Source organism: Trachypithecus francoisi, unplaced genomic scaffold, assembly GCF_009764315.1.
Source record: "Trachypithecus francoisi isolate TF-2019V2 unplaced genomic scaffold, Tfra_2.0 Lachesis_group12, whole genome shotgun sequence".
Classification (NCBI taxonomy): domain Eukaryota; kingdom Metazoa; phylum Chordata; class Mammalia; order Primates; family Cercopithecidae; genus Trachypithecus; species Trachypithecus francoisi.
The window spans coordinates 2,121,795-2,137,134 of NW_022681457.1; positions in this window are offsets into that span (position 1 = coordinate 2,121,795).

The window sequence follows — 15,340 nt, forward strand, 5'->3', positions numbered from 1 at the left end:
CTGGCTGGGTTTGAATCCTGGCTTGGCCACTTGCCTTCTTTGTAATGTCAGGCAAGTCACTGCCTCTCTGAACCTGTAAACTGGGGAGATTGGTAATATTGCACAACTGTACATTTCTCAGAGGAGGAGGCTTCACAGACCAGCAAGAGAAGATTACTATTCGGCCCAGTCTCCTGAGGCTCAGACATCCAAAGCCTGATTTCTTGTAACCCAACCCCTGCTTTTAACCACTGAACCCACAAATAGTTCACAAAGAGACTTGGCAGGTCCCCAGGGAGGATTCTGGAATGTATGGGGATGATTTGCATTATCATCATGACTGGAAGCTGCTCTTGGCTCTTGGCAGACGTGGTCCAGGGATGCAGCTGGCTTGTAATATTCAGGAATCTCCACACAGTACAGCATCATCCCTTGTCTCATGCAGCTTCCAGATGTCTCACTGGACATTCACGAAGGAAGGGTAATATTCAAAATGTTTTGCCACTGGTACTGTAATAGAAGTTAATATATGTCCGGTGGCTCAAGCCTGTAATCCCAGCACTTTGGGAGGCCGAGACGGGCGGATCACGAGGTCAGGAGATCGAGACCATCCTGGCTAACACGGTGAAACCCCGTCTCTACTAAAAATATGAAAAACTAGCCGGGCGAGGTGGCGGGCGCCTGTGGTCCCAGCTACTCGGGAGGCTGAGGCAGGAGAATGGCGTACACCGGGAGGCGGAGCTTGCAGTGAGCTGAGATCCGGCCACTGCACTCCAGACCGGGCGACAGAGCAAGACTCCGTCTCAAAAAAAAAAAAAAAAAAAAAAAAGAAGTTAATATATGTCAATGTATGCATCAAGTTTTAAAAATACTTTAGGCCGGGCATGGTGTAATCCCAGCACTTTGGGGGGCCAAGGCAGGAGGATGGCTTGAAGCCAGGAATTCAAAACCAGCCTGGGGGCCAGGCAACATAGAGAGACCTTCATCTCTATAAAACATTTCAAAAATTGAGCAGGGCGTGGTGGCACACACCATTAATCCCAGCACTTTGGAAGGCCGAGGCTGGTGAATTGCTTGAGCCCAGGAGTTCAAGACCAGCCTGGGGACCAGGCAGGGTGGCTCACGCCTGTAATCCCACCACTTTGGGAGGCTGAGGCGGGCAGATCACTTAAGGCCAGGAGTTCAAGACCAGCCTGGCCAACAAGGCGAAACCATATCTTTACTTAGCTGGACATGGTGGTACATACCTGCAGTCCCAGCTACTCAGGATGCTGAGGTGGGAGGATCACCTGAGCCCAGGAGGTCAAGGCTACAGTGAGCCATGATCATGCCACTGCACTCCAGCCTGGGCAACAGAGTAAGACCCTGTCTCAAAAAAACAAAAATCCTTATTATCCCTAAGTTATGATATGACAAAGATCTGTCACAATTAACCTGACCTAATTTATTTTTATTCAAATACGTATTGAATTTTAGTGCTTTCTCAACTACTCTTGTGCTATCATCCAGCCAGAATAGAAGTATTTCAGCATTTTAACAACCAGTATTGACTAGGTGTGGTGGCTCATGCCTGTAATCCCAGCACTTTGGGAGGCCAAGGTGGGCGGATCACAAGGTCAGGAGTTTGAGACCAGCCTGGCCAAAATGGTGAAACCCCATCTCTACTAAAAATACAAAAATTAGCCAGGCATGGTGGTGGGCACCTGTAGTCCCAGCTACTTGGGAGGCTGAGCAGGAGAACTGCTTGAACCCAGGAGGTGGAGGCTGCAGTGAGCTGAGATCGTGTCACTGCACTCCAGCCTGGGCAATAGAGCAAGACTCCATCTCAAAAACAAACAAACAAAAAAGAACAGTATTTCCATACTAGTTCAGACCAACTAAATTTTAGCCTTACTTGGAGGTGAAAACCCTGGCCAAAACTCTTTTGTAAATACAAAGTCCTTTTTGTTTTTAAATGGCCTCAGTATCTTCCAGGAAATGCGACTACCACAAAAAATGAGGGAAGCTTGTATCATGTTTTGTTCAAAACTTGGCCAAAGGTTGTCCACTATGTGAAAAAAATCACATTACACATGGCTCTTGGTAACTGGACACCAGTCCACGTGTTTTCAACGTGTTAGAACTGTCTATATTATAGGTGTAAACATCTGGTTACCTCCTTGGGTTCTGGGGTGCTGGCTCCACACATCCGCATAATGAAATGCATATTGTAAGTTTAGTATGTTCTTATTTCTTCTTTTTATTACATTTAGGGCAATCAAGGATTGTTTTTGTTGCTGCTGTTGTTGTTTCTGAGACAGGGTCTCACTCTCTCACCCAGGCTGGAGTGCAGTGGCACAGTCTTGGCTCACTGCAGCCTCAACTTCCCAGGCTCAGGCGATTCTCCTACCTCAGCCTCCCAAGTATCTGGGACTGCAGATACGTACTACCACACCCAGCTTACACACACACACACACACACACACACACACACACACACACATATATATAATCTCTACTAAAAATACAAAAATTAGCTAGGTGCGGTGGCTCATGCCTGTAATGCCAGCAGTTTGGGAGGCCGAAGCGGGTGGATTACTTGAGGTCAGGAGTTCGAGACCAGCCTGGCCAACATGGTAAAACCCCATCTCTACCTAAAAATTACATATATATTTTAGGTAGAGATGGGGTTTCACCATGTTGCTCAGGCTAGTCTCAAACTCCTGGGCTCAAGCAATCTGCCCACCTTGGCCTCCCAAAGTAGGATTTTCTTAAATCATGTGCCAGCGGGTTATACTATCTTTGAACTTCATTTCAGGAGAACAGAGAGAACTTTCCCAGAACTGACATTCAAGCCAGCACACGCCCTGGGATGGTCATGCCAGTGGTTAAAACACCAAAACACTAAATTATGGATTATTTACCCATTCATAAACGGCCACTGCCATGAACCCCCTGACTATTAGTATCCTCCTAGCTCTCCCTGGGGATCCCCTGGGCTGCCCTCTGGCCCAGCAGTCCAGGGGTTAAACTGGGTATAGTGGGAGGTAAGGGGGACCCATATCCCAGATGTTGGATGGACCGATGACTTTGCCAAGCAGTAAATATTTTGTGTAGCAGCCCTACATGTTACAAAATATTTGCCATGAACAACGGTGGCATGTAAAGACCTGTCTACATTAGCCAGATGTGGTGGCTCATGCCTGTAATCCCAGCGTTTTGGAAGACCAAGGCTGGAGAATTGCATGAGCCCAGGATGTGGAGGACACCCCGGGTAATATGTTGACACCCTGTCTCTACAAAAAAAAAATTTAGGCCGGGTGCAGTGGCTCATGCCTGTAATCCCAGCACTTTGGGAGGCTGAGGCAGGCAGATCACTTGAGGTCAGGAGTTTGAGACCAGCCCGGTCAACATGGTGAAACCATGTCTCTACTAAAAATACAAAAATTAGCCAGGTGCGGTGGCTCACACCTGTAATCCCAGCACTTTGGAAGGCCGAGGTGGGCGGATTACTTGAGGTCAGGAGTTCAAGACCAGCCTGGCCAACATGGTGAAACCCTATCCCTACTAAAAATACAAAAATTAGCCAGGCGTGATGGTGGGTGCCTGTAATCCCAACTACTCAGGAAGCTGAGGCAGGAGAATCGCTTGAACCTGAGAGGTGGAGGTCGCAGTGAGCTGAGATTGCACCACTGCACTCCAGCCTGGGTGACAGAGGAAGACTGTCTCAAAAATAAAATAAAATAAATAAAAAATAAAAAACCTGTCTACAAATGCACCTTTATGCACAATAGCCCCAAACTGGAAACCATCAGATGTAAATCAACAAGTGGGTGGATAAGCAAACTGTGGTACACCCAGACAACATAATACTCCTTAGCAAGTTTTTCAAAAATGGAAAGAACTGGGCCGGCCGTGGTGACTCACACCTGTAATCCCAGCACTTTGGGAGGTCGAGGCAGGTAGATCACCTGAGATCAGGAGTTCGAGACCAGCCTGACCAACATGGAGAAACCCCATCTCTACTAAAAACACCAAATTTGCTGGGCCTGGTGGCACATGCCTGTAATCCCAACCACTTGGGAGGTTAAGGCAGGAGAATCGCTTAAACCCGGGAGGCGGAGGTTGTGGTGAGCCGAGATCACGCCATTACAGTCCAGCCTGGGCAACAAGAGTGAAACTCCATCTCCAGAAAAAAAAAAAAAAGGCCGGGCGCGGTGGCTCAAGCCTGTAATCCCAGCACTTTGGGAGGCTGAGACGGGCGGATCACGAGGTCAGGAGATCAAGACCATCCTGGCTAACCTGGTGAAACCCCCGTCTCTACTAAAAAATACAAAAAACTAGCCGGGCGAGGTGGCGGGCGCCTATAGTCCCAGCTACTCAGGAGGCTGAGGCAGGAGAATGGCGTGAACCCGGGAGGCAGAGCTTGCAGTGAGCTGAGATCCGGCCACTGCACTCCAGTCTGGGTGACAGAGCGAGACTCCGTCTCAAAAAAAAAAAAAAACTACTGACACGTGCAAAAACGAATAAATCCCAAAAGCATTATGTCATGTAAAAAAAGTCAGATGCAAGAAGCTACATAGTATATGATTCCACCAATGTAAAATTCTAGAAGAGGTAAAACTAATTCATAGTGACTAAAAGCAGATCAGGGGTTACCTGGGCCTGGAGCTGGAGAGAGGGGCAGACTGCAAAGAAACATGAGGAAATTTGAGGATGATAAGAATATCATGTATCTTGATTATGGGAGTGGTTTTTCACAGTACATTCATCTGTCAAAACTCATTTACCTGTATTTTATTTATTTATTTATATATTTTTGTTTATTTATTTTTTTGAGACACAGTCTCTACTGTTGCCCAGGCTGGTCTCAAACCCCTGGGCTCAAGCAATCCTTCTGCCTTGGCCTCTCAAAGTGCTGGAATTACAGGCGTGAGCCTGACCTAATTGACCTTAATGGGTGCAATTTATAATATGAAAAAAAAAATTTTTTTTTTTTGAGATGGAGTCTCACTCTGTTGCCCAGGCTGAAGTGCAGTGGCGCAATCTCGGTTCACTGCAAGCTCTACCTCCAGGGTTCACGCCATTCCCCTGCCTCACCCTCCCGAGTAGCTGGGACTACAGGCGCCCGCCACCACGCCTGGCTAATTTTTTTTTTTTTTTTAATTGAGACAGAGTCTTGCTCTGTCGCCCAGGCTGGAGTGCAGTGGCGCCATCTCGGCTCACTGCAAGCTCCGCCTCCCAGGTTTACGCCATTCTCCTGCCTCAGCCTCCCGAGTAGCTGGGACTACAGACGCCCGCCACATCGCCCGGCTAATTTTTTGTATATTTAGTAGAGACGGGGTTTCACCGTGTTGGCCAGGATGGTCTCGATCTCCTGACCTCGTGATCCGCCCATCTCGGCCTCCCAAAGTGCTGGGATTACAGGCTTGAGCCACCGCGCCCGGCCATTTTTTTGTATTTTTAGTAGAGACGGGGTTTCACCATGTTAGCCAGGATGGTCTCAATCTCCTGACCTCGTGATCCGCCTGCCTTGGCCTCCCAAAATGCTGGGATTACAGACATGAGCCACCACGCCTGGCCAAAAAATTTTTTTTTGAGCCAGCCTTGCTCTGTTGCCCAGGCTGGAGTGCAGTGGTGCCGTTCTTGGTTCACCGCAACCGCTACCTGCTGGATTCAAGTGATTCTCATCAGCCACCTGAGTAGCTGGGATTACAGGTGTGCACAACCACACCTGGTTACTATTTGTATTTTTAGTGGCGATGGAGTTTCACCATGTTAGCCAGGCTGGTCTTGAACTCCTGGCCTCAAATTAGCTGCCTTGGCCTCCCAAAGTGCTAGGATTACAGGTGTGAGCTACCTTGCCTGGCCTATTGTATGTAAATTATACCTCAATTTATGTAAATTATACCTCAATAAGGTTGACTTCAAAAAGAGCAGATGGGGGCAGAATCCAACATGCCTAAGAACATTGACCTTTCTCTAAGACAAAACTGAGTCACTGCCCTCTGCCTTTCTGTCCCCATACTGCCACTCTGAGCCTAGAACCCAGGACCAACCCCAATCCAGGGCCAGCCTGGGCCCTCCTTCCTGGGCCAAGCTCCTTCAAAGAGGCAAGAGGGTGGGTGGGGCGATGGAGAAAGGGAGAGAAAGGTGGGAGCTGGGAACTGGGACTCAGGGAGTGGCCATCAAAATGCTTTTTCTCCTGCTCTTACGTAACCTGCACCAGCAGCCTTTGGGTGAGGCATAACAGAGCCATTGTCACCAGCGGGTGAGACCTAGCAATGCTCACCCAAGGTCACATAGTTACCAGGCAGCAGAGTCGGGACTGAACCAGCCTCTTCCACCATTCCACCAGTGTTTATTGAGTACCTGCTGTGCTCATGCACCGGACCCTATGCTAGGCTCTGAGCATACAGCAGTGAACAATTCAAAGACAGGCAGGAAACAATAAACATCATAAAGCAGTGAGTTCTATAGCCTGTTGGGAGGGGACTGTTGCTATTTAAAAAGGAGAACAGGGCAGTGTGCGGTGGTTCACACCTGTAATCCTAGCACTTTGGGAGACATAGGTGGGAGGATCCCTTCAGCCCAGGAGTTCAAAACCAGCCTGAACAACACGCAGAGACTGTGTCACTACAAAAAAAAAATTAAGAAAAAAAAAATAGCTGGGCATAGGAGCATGGGCCTCTAGTCCCAGCTACTTAGGAGGCTGAGGTAGGAGGATCACTTGAGCCTGGAAGGTCAAAGCTGAAATGAGCTGTGATCATAAAACTGCATTCCAGCCTGGGCAACAGAGCAAGACCCTGTCTTTAAAAAAAAAAAAAAAAGTAGAACAGGCCTGGTGTGGTGGCTTATGCCTGTAATCCCAGTACTTTGGGAGGCCGAGGTGGGAGGATCGCTTGAGCTCAGGAGTTTGAGACCAGCCTGGGCTATAGAGGAAGACCCTCCCAGCACTTTGGGAGGCCAAGGTGGGCAGATCATGAGACCATCCTGGCTAACATGGTTAAACCCCATCTCTACTAAAAATACAAAAAATTAGCCGGGCGTGGTGGCAGGCACCTGTAGTCCCAGCTACCTGGGAGGCTGAGGCAGGAGAATGGCATGAACTCGGGAGATGGAGCTTGCAGTGAGCCGAGATCGCGCCATTGTACTCCAGCCTGGGTGACAGAGCGAGACTCCGTCTCAAAAAAAAAAAAAAAAAAGGTAGAACAGGGTATGGGTTGGGTGGGTGAGGGTGGAGGCAGGAAGCAGGGGTGGTAGAATTAAATAAAGTGGTCAGAGAAGGCTCACTGAGGTGACATTGCAGCCAAGTCGAGAGGCAGTGGAAAGAGCCAAGTGGAAATCTGGGGGCAGAGCAGCCAGGAGAGGAACAGCCTGTGCAAAGGCCCTGAGGCACCAGCAGGCCTGGCATGTTCAGGGAATGCCAGAGGGTGGAGTGAGAGAGGGAGGAGGAGAGTGGGAAGAGGTGAGGTAGGTGAAGTAAGGCACATCCTACAGAGGCTATGGGGAACACCTTGGATTTTTCTCTGGGTTCTGAGCTGCCGAGGGCCACGAGCTGCCATGATGGAAACAGGCGCCCTCTGGAGGCCATATGGGGAACAGACGGAAGAGGTTGGGGCTCAGGAGTCCTGCGTGAAGGCAATTGCAATACTTCAGGTGGGAGATGATGGCAGCTGGCCAGGGTGGTACCCAGTGTGGAAGGTGTAGAGGGGCCAGATTTGGGGTTTGAGGGCAGAGAAACTGAGATTTCTGGTAGCTTGAATGTGGGGTATGACGGGCAGAAGGAGGGCATAGCAGGGGAAGGAAATAAAGTGGCTTGTCCTGTACGTGACTGGAGCCCAGCTCCTTGCACCAACCCGGGCTCCTGCACCCCTCAGCAGGCCCGGGGCTCCCCAACGCCAGGCCAGAGCCAACCCCATGGAACCCAAAGTGCCCAAGCTCTTCAGTGAATGAGGCTCTTAATGTATCACCGCCCATCAGGCCTGGCCTGGCATCCTGGTTTCTCCACCTGCAGACTGCAGGGGCCTCATTGGTGGGTTCCAGATTCCAAGTTCCAGTATTTGGAGGAGGTGGCAGAGGACGGCCCCCACCCCACCGTTTTCATCTTTCACCCAAGATTTGCACAGATTTCATTTTAATGACAGTCTGTTGTCTGTTTGTTTTGAGATAGAGTCTCACTCTGTTGCTCAGGCTGGAGTGTGGTGGCAAGATCTCAGCTCACTGCAACCTCCGCCTTCTGGGCTCACCTCAGGCTCCTGAGTAGCTGGAACTACAAATGCCCAGATAATTTTTTACATTTTTAGTAGATACGGGGTTCCACTATGTTGGCCAAGCTAGTCTCAAACTACTAACCTGAGATGATCCACCTGCCTCGGCCTCCCAACGTGCTGGGATTACAGGCATGAGCCACCACATCCGGACACCCAGCCACTGGTTTTAAAAAATGTTTGACACTGGGCACAGTGGTTCACGCCTGTAATCCCAACACTTTGGGAGGCTGAGGTGGGCGGATCACTTGAGGTCAGGAGTTGGAGACCATCCTGGCCAACATGGTGAAACCCCATCTTTACTAAAAAAAATACAAAAATTAGCTGGACTTGGTGGTAGGTGCCTGTAATCCCAGCTCTTCAGGAGGCTGAGGCAGGAGAATCCCTTGAACCCGGGAGGTGGAGGTTGCAGTGAGCCGGGGTTGTGCCACTGCACTCCAGCCTGGGGGATAAGAGCGAGATTTCATCTCAAAAACAAAACAAAACAAAACAAAAAACAGTAGCTGAGTGCAGTGGCTCATGCCTGTAATCCCAGTACTTTGGCCTGGGAGTTCCAGACCAGCCTGGGCAACACAGTGAGATCCCTTGTTTACGAAACAAAACAAAACAAAACAAAAAACCTTTTCTAATTAAAAATAGCTGGGCATGGCCAGGCATGGTGGTGGCTCACTCCTGTAATCCCAGCACTTTGGGAAGCTGAGGCAAATCACCTGAGGTTAGGACTTTGGGACCAGCCTGGCCAACATGATGAAACCAAGTCTCTACAAAAAATACAAAAATTAGCCAGGCCCGGTGCCAGGTGCCTGTGTGGGGGAAAAGAAAGAGAGATCAGATTGTTACTGTGTCTATGGAGAAAAGCAAGATATAAGAAACTCCATTTTGACCTGTACTAAGAAAAATTGTTTCTGCTTTGAGATGCTGTTAACCTGTACCTTTAGCCCCAACCCTGTGCTCACAGCAACATGTGCTGTAATGAATCAAAGTTTAATGGATTTAGGGCTGTGCAGGATGTGGCTTGTTAACAATATGTTTGCAGGCAGTATGCTTGGTAAAAGTCATCGCCATTCTCCGTTCTCAATTAACCAGGGACACCATGCACTGCGGAAAGCCACAGGGACCTCTGCCCAAGAAAGCTTGGGTATTGTCCAAGGTCTCCCCGCACTGAGACAGCCTGAGATATGGCTTCATGGGAAGGGAAAGACCTTACCATCCCCCAGCCCGACACCCGTAAAGCGTCTGTGTGGAGGAGGAGGAGTGAAAGAGGGAGGCCTCTTTGCAGTTGAGATGAGAGGAACACTTCGGTCTCCTGCTTGTCCCTGGGAATTGGAATGTCTCGATGTAAAGCTGACCGTTCCCATTCGTTCTATTCTGAGATAGGAGAAAACCGCTCTGTGGCTGGAGGTGAGATCCGCTGGCAGCGATACTGCTCTGTTGCTCTTTGCTACACTGAGATGTTTGTGTAAAGTGAAACATAAATCTAGCCTACGTGCACATCCGGGCACAGTACCTTTCCGTGAACTTATTCATGATACAGATTCCTTTGCTCGAATGTTTCCCTGCTGACCTTCTCCCCACCTGTTGCCCTGCTACACTCCCCTCGCTAAGATAGTAAAAATAATGATCAATAAATACTGAGGGAACTCAGAGGCTGGCGCCGGTGCGGGTCCTCTGTATGCTGAGCGCCAGTCCCTGGGCCCACTGTTCTTTCTCTATATTTTGTCTCTGTGTCTTATTTCTTTTCTCAGTCTCTCGTCCCACCTGATGAGAAATACCCACAGGTGTGGAGGGGCTGGTCCCCTTCATGCCTGTAATCCCAGCTACCCAGGAGGCTGAGGTAGGAGGATTGCTTGAACCTGGGAGGCAGAGATTGCAGTGAGGTGAGATTATGCCACTGCACTCCAGCCTGGTGACAGAGTAAGATTCTGTCTTAAAAAAAAAAAAAAAAAATAGCTGGGCATGGTGGTGCATGCCTGTGGTCCTAGCTACTCAGGAGGCTGAGGTGGGAGGATCGATTGAGCTCAGGAGTCAGAGGCTACAGTGAGATATAATCACACCACTACATTCCAGCCTGCGAGACACAGCAAGGTCCCAAATCTTTAAAAAAAAAAAAAAAAAATTATTAAAAAACGTTTGAGCTGGGAGCAGTTGAGCCAGGCGCAGATTATAAATTCACGCTTGTAATCCCAGCACTTTGGGAGGCTGAGGTGGGTGAATCACCTGAGGTCGGGAGTTCAAGGCCAGGCTGGCCAACATAGTGAAACCCCATCTCTACTAAAAATACAAAAAATTAGCCCGGCGTGGTGGCACACACCTGTAATCCCAGCTACTGGGAGGCTGAGACAGGAAAATTTCTTGAACCCGGGAGGTGGAGGTTGCAGTGAGCTGAGATCGTGCCATTGCACTCCAGCCTGGGCAATAGAGCAAGACTCTGTTACAAAAAAAAAATAGAATAGAAAAAAAATGAGTAACATTTGGTAGAGCTTGTTTCATGAACATATTTTTCTATATACACATAGGTTGTTTATGAAATATTATGTAAGTAGGTTTATAGCTCCATAAATAGGCATCCCTCAGACTATAAAACTAATCTATTCCCAAAATAGTATTATATAGAAAATGTGGGGATAAACCATTATTTATTTATTTATTGTTATTTTTTTGAGACGAAGTTTCGCTGTTGTTGCCCAGGCTGGAGTACAATGGCATGATCTCAGAGGTTGTACAATGGCACAACCTCTGCCTCCTGGGTTCAAGCGATTCTCATGCCTCAGCCTACCAAGTAGCTGGGATTACAGGTGCACACCACTAACCTGGCCAATTTTTGTATTTTTAGTAGAAACAGAGTTTCACCATGTTGGCCAGGCTCGAACTCGTGACTTCAGGTGATCCATCCACTTCACCTCCCAAAGTGCTGGGATTACGGGCATGAGCCACCTGCCCAGCTTTTATTTATTTATTTATTTATTTGAGATAGAGTCTTGCTCTGTCGCCAGGCTGGAGTGCAGTGGCGTGATCTCGGCTCACTGCAACCTCTGCTTCCCAGGTTCAATTGATTCTCCTGCCTCAACCTCCTGAGTAGCTGGGACTACAGGCGCCTGCCACCATGCCCAGCTAATTTTTGTATTTTTACATCCATGTTGGCCAGGGTGGTCTCCATCTCTTGACCTTGTGATCCGCCCACCTCAGCCTCCCAAAGTGCTGGGATTATAGCCGTGAGCCACTGCACCCGGCCCTGGCTTTTATTTTAAGCAGAGAAAATAATGCACTCCCAGCTTCATCCAAAAACGCTAAAAACTTTCCCAGAATATCAATAAAAGACTCTTTAAACACCTATATAACAACCCACCATGGTTTATGGCATAGTAGAAAGCATTTAAAATACCAATTACCTAATTATTCAACACTTAAACTCATGAATGATTATGTGTGTGTACAATACAAAACTATTCTGCACAGAATCGGATGTAAATTGTATTTTCATTCCACAGGAAGGAAACAAACTAAACAGACAAGCAAAAAGATACTAAAGATACCATCACCAATTGGACCCAGGTCAGTAGTGCCTCCAGGCACCTGGCCAAAGTCAACACAGGGGGTTTGGAAGAGGCAGATAATATCAACAGCGGCTAACAAATTCAACGCACAAAACAGAATCCTGTTAGAACAGGTAAGAAGTAGGGCCGGGTGCAGTGGCTCATGCCTGTAATCCTAGCACTGTGGGAAGCCAAAGTGGGAGGATCACTTGAGTCCAGGAGTGTGAGACCAGTCTGGGCAACATAGTGAGACCCCGTTTTTACAAATAAAAATTAGCGGCCAGGCGTGGTGGCTCATGCCTGTAATCCCAACACGTGGGGAGGCCAAGGCAGGCAGATCACCTGAGGTCGGGAGTTTGAGGCCAGCCTGACCAACATGGAGAAATCCTGTCTCTACTAAAAATACAAAATTAGCCAGGCATGGTGGCACATGCCTGTAATCCCAGCTACTCAGGAGGCTGAGGCAGGAGAATCACTTGAACTCGGGAGGCAGAGTTTGTGGTGAGCCGAGATTGTGCCATTGCACTCCAGCCTGGGCAATAAGAGCAAAACTCTGTCTCAAAATAACAATAATAATAATAATAATAATAATAATTAGCTGGGTGTGGTGGTGTGCACCTGTAGTTCCAGCCACTCAGGATGCTGAGGCAGGAGAACTGCTTGAGCCCAGGAAGTCGAGGCTGCAGTAAGCCATGATAGCATCACTGCACTCAGCTTGAGAAACAGAGACCCTGTCTCAAAAGAACAGGTGAGATACAATAGCAGCATAGTCCTTTTTTTGTGGGGAGGGTGGGGAGGGTGAGACCGAGTATTGCTCTGTTGCCCAGGCTGGAGTGCAGTGGTGCGATTTCCAGTCACTGCAACCTCTGCCTCCCGGGTTCAAGAGATTCTCCTGCCTCAGCCTCCCGAGTAGCTGGGATTACAGGCGCCTGCCACCACACCCAGCCAATTTTTGTATTTTCAGTAGAGAGGAGGTTTCACCATGTTGGTCAGGCTGGTCTCGAACCCCTGACCTCAGGTGAGTCACCCACCTCAGTCTCCCAAAGTGCTAGGATTACAGGCGTGAGCAACTGCGCCAGGCCAGCATAGTCCATATTCTGAACTTACACAGGATGTAAAACAGTTGCAGAGTGGGTTTTTATCCAAATAGCTATTTTGGGGTTTCAAGGAAATAATTATTGGGACAATTTGGATAGTGAGAGTTGGGATATGAAGCTATGCTGCATTCCTATGTAGGTGGTCATAAAGGAAAAAAAATTGTTACCATGAGTTGTGTAGATTTTTGTTGTTGTTGCTTTTGAGACAGTCTTGCTCTGTTGCCCAGGTTTGAGTGCACTGGCGCAATCTTGGCTCACTGCAACCTCCACATCTTGGGTTCAAGCAATTCTCCTTGGGCAGATTTTTTTGAGACAGGGTCTCGATCTGTTGCCCAGGCTGGAGTGCAGTCACATAATCATAGCTCACTGCAGCCTTGAATCCTTGGGCTCAAGTGACCCTCTCACCTCAGCCTCTTGAGTAGTGGAAACTCCAGGCACGTACCACCACACCCGGATTGTAGAAAAAATTTAACTGGAATGCACATAGGGCAAAATGCATATGATTTTTGTACAGGTTCATTAACTTTTCCAAATGCATACATCTGTGGAATCATCACCCAAATCAAGGTGAGACATTTGCTTTACCATAGAAGGTTCTATTTGCTTTATCATAGAAGGTTATTTTGTGCTCTCTTCTGATCAATACTTTTTTTTTTTTTTTTTTTTTTTTTGAGACAGGGTCTTACACCGTCGCTCAGGCTTGGGTGCAGAGGCATGATCATGGCCCACTGCAGCCTCGATCTCCTTGGCTCAATCAATCCTCCCGCCTCAGCCTCCCGATTAGCTGGGACTACAAGAGCACCACCATGCCCAGCTAATTTTTGTATTTTTTTGTAGAGACAGGGATTTCACCATGTTGCCCAGGCTAGTCTCAATCTGCCTGCTTCAAGTAGACTCAAGCAATCTGCCCACCTCGATCTCCCAAAGTGCTGGGATTACAGGCATGAAACCACGGTGCCTGGCTCCATATGCATTCCCATAGGTCACCACTGTTCTGATTTCCCACCATAGACCAGTTGAGCATTTTCTAGCCCTCCTCTAAATGGAACTATACAGTATTTACTGTCTCTGGCTTCTTTCTCTCAATAAAGTATCTGAAATGCATTTCTGTTGCAGTGTAGGTCGATATCACTTTTATTTATTGCTGAGTAATCTTCCATTATGGTACATATGAATGTACCAGTGTATTGTACCAATGTAAATGGATTTGTTCCCAAATTTTTGCAACAATGGGTATAGCAGCTACACATTTGTGGACACATTTTTGTATAAAAAAGTTTTCATTTCTCTTGGGAGAAATGCAACTCCTAAGCTGCATGGTAAATATATATATATATATATATATATATAATATATATATATATATATATATATATATACACACTTTTTTTTTTTTTTTTTGAGCAGAGTTTTGCTTTTGTCACCCAGACTGGAGTGCAATGGTGTGATCTTGTCTCACTGTAATATTCTGCCTCCCGGGTTCAAGCAATTATCCTGCCTCAGCCTCCCAAGTAGCTGGACTACAGGCATGCATCACCACGCCCGGCTAATTTTTGTATTTTCAGTGGAGATAGGGTTTCACCATGTTGGCCAGGATAGTCTCGAACTCCTGACCTCAGGTGATCCATCCACCTTGGCCTCCAAAGTGCTGGGATTACAGGCATGAGCCACTGTGCCCAGCCTGTATTTTTTTTAACTTTATTAAGAAACTGCCCAGTTATTTTCCAAAACAACTCAGCCATCTACCAAGGGAGCACCAACCAAGAGATGAGAAGTCCTGTTGCTCCCCATCCTCCCTTGGTCTTGTGTTCAGCCATTCTAGTATGTATAGTGGTGTCTCATTGTGGTTTCCCGTGGTGTTTAAGAGACAGGGTCTGGCTGGGTGTGGTGGCTCATGCCTGTAATCCCAGCATTTTAGGAGGACGAGGAGGGGGCATCACTTGAGGCCAAGAGTTTGAGACCAGCCTGGCCAACGTGGTGAAACTGGTCTCTACTAAAAATACAAAAATTAGCAAGGCATGGTGGTGGGTGCCTGTAGTCCCAGCTACTCGGGAGGCTGAGGCAGGAGAATCGCTTGAACCTGGGAGGTGGAGGCTGCAGTGAGCCAAGATCGTACCACTGCACTGCACTCCAGCCCAGTCAACAGAGCTAGACTTCGTTTTTTGTTGCCCAACCTAGAGTGCAGTGGCACGATCATCGGTCACTGCATCCTTGAACTCCTGGGCTCAAGGGATCTGCCCCACCACAGCCTTCTGAGTAGCTGGGACTACAGGTGTACCACTGCACCTGCCTAATTTTTGCTGTTGTTTTTGAGATGGGAGTTTTGTTCTTTCGCCCAGGCTGGAGTACAGTGGTGCAATCTCGGCTCACTGTAACTTCTGCCTCCAGGGTTCAAGCAATTCTCCTACCTCAGCCTCCTGAGTAGCTGGGACTACAGGAACCTGCCACCATGCCCGGCTAATTTTTGTATTTTTAGTAGAGA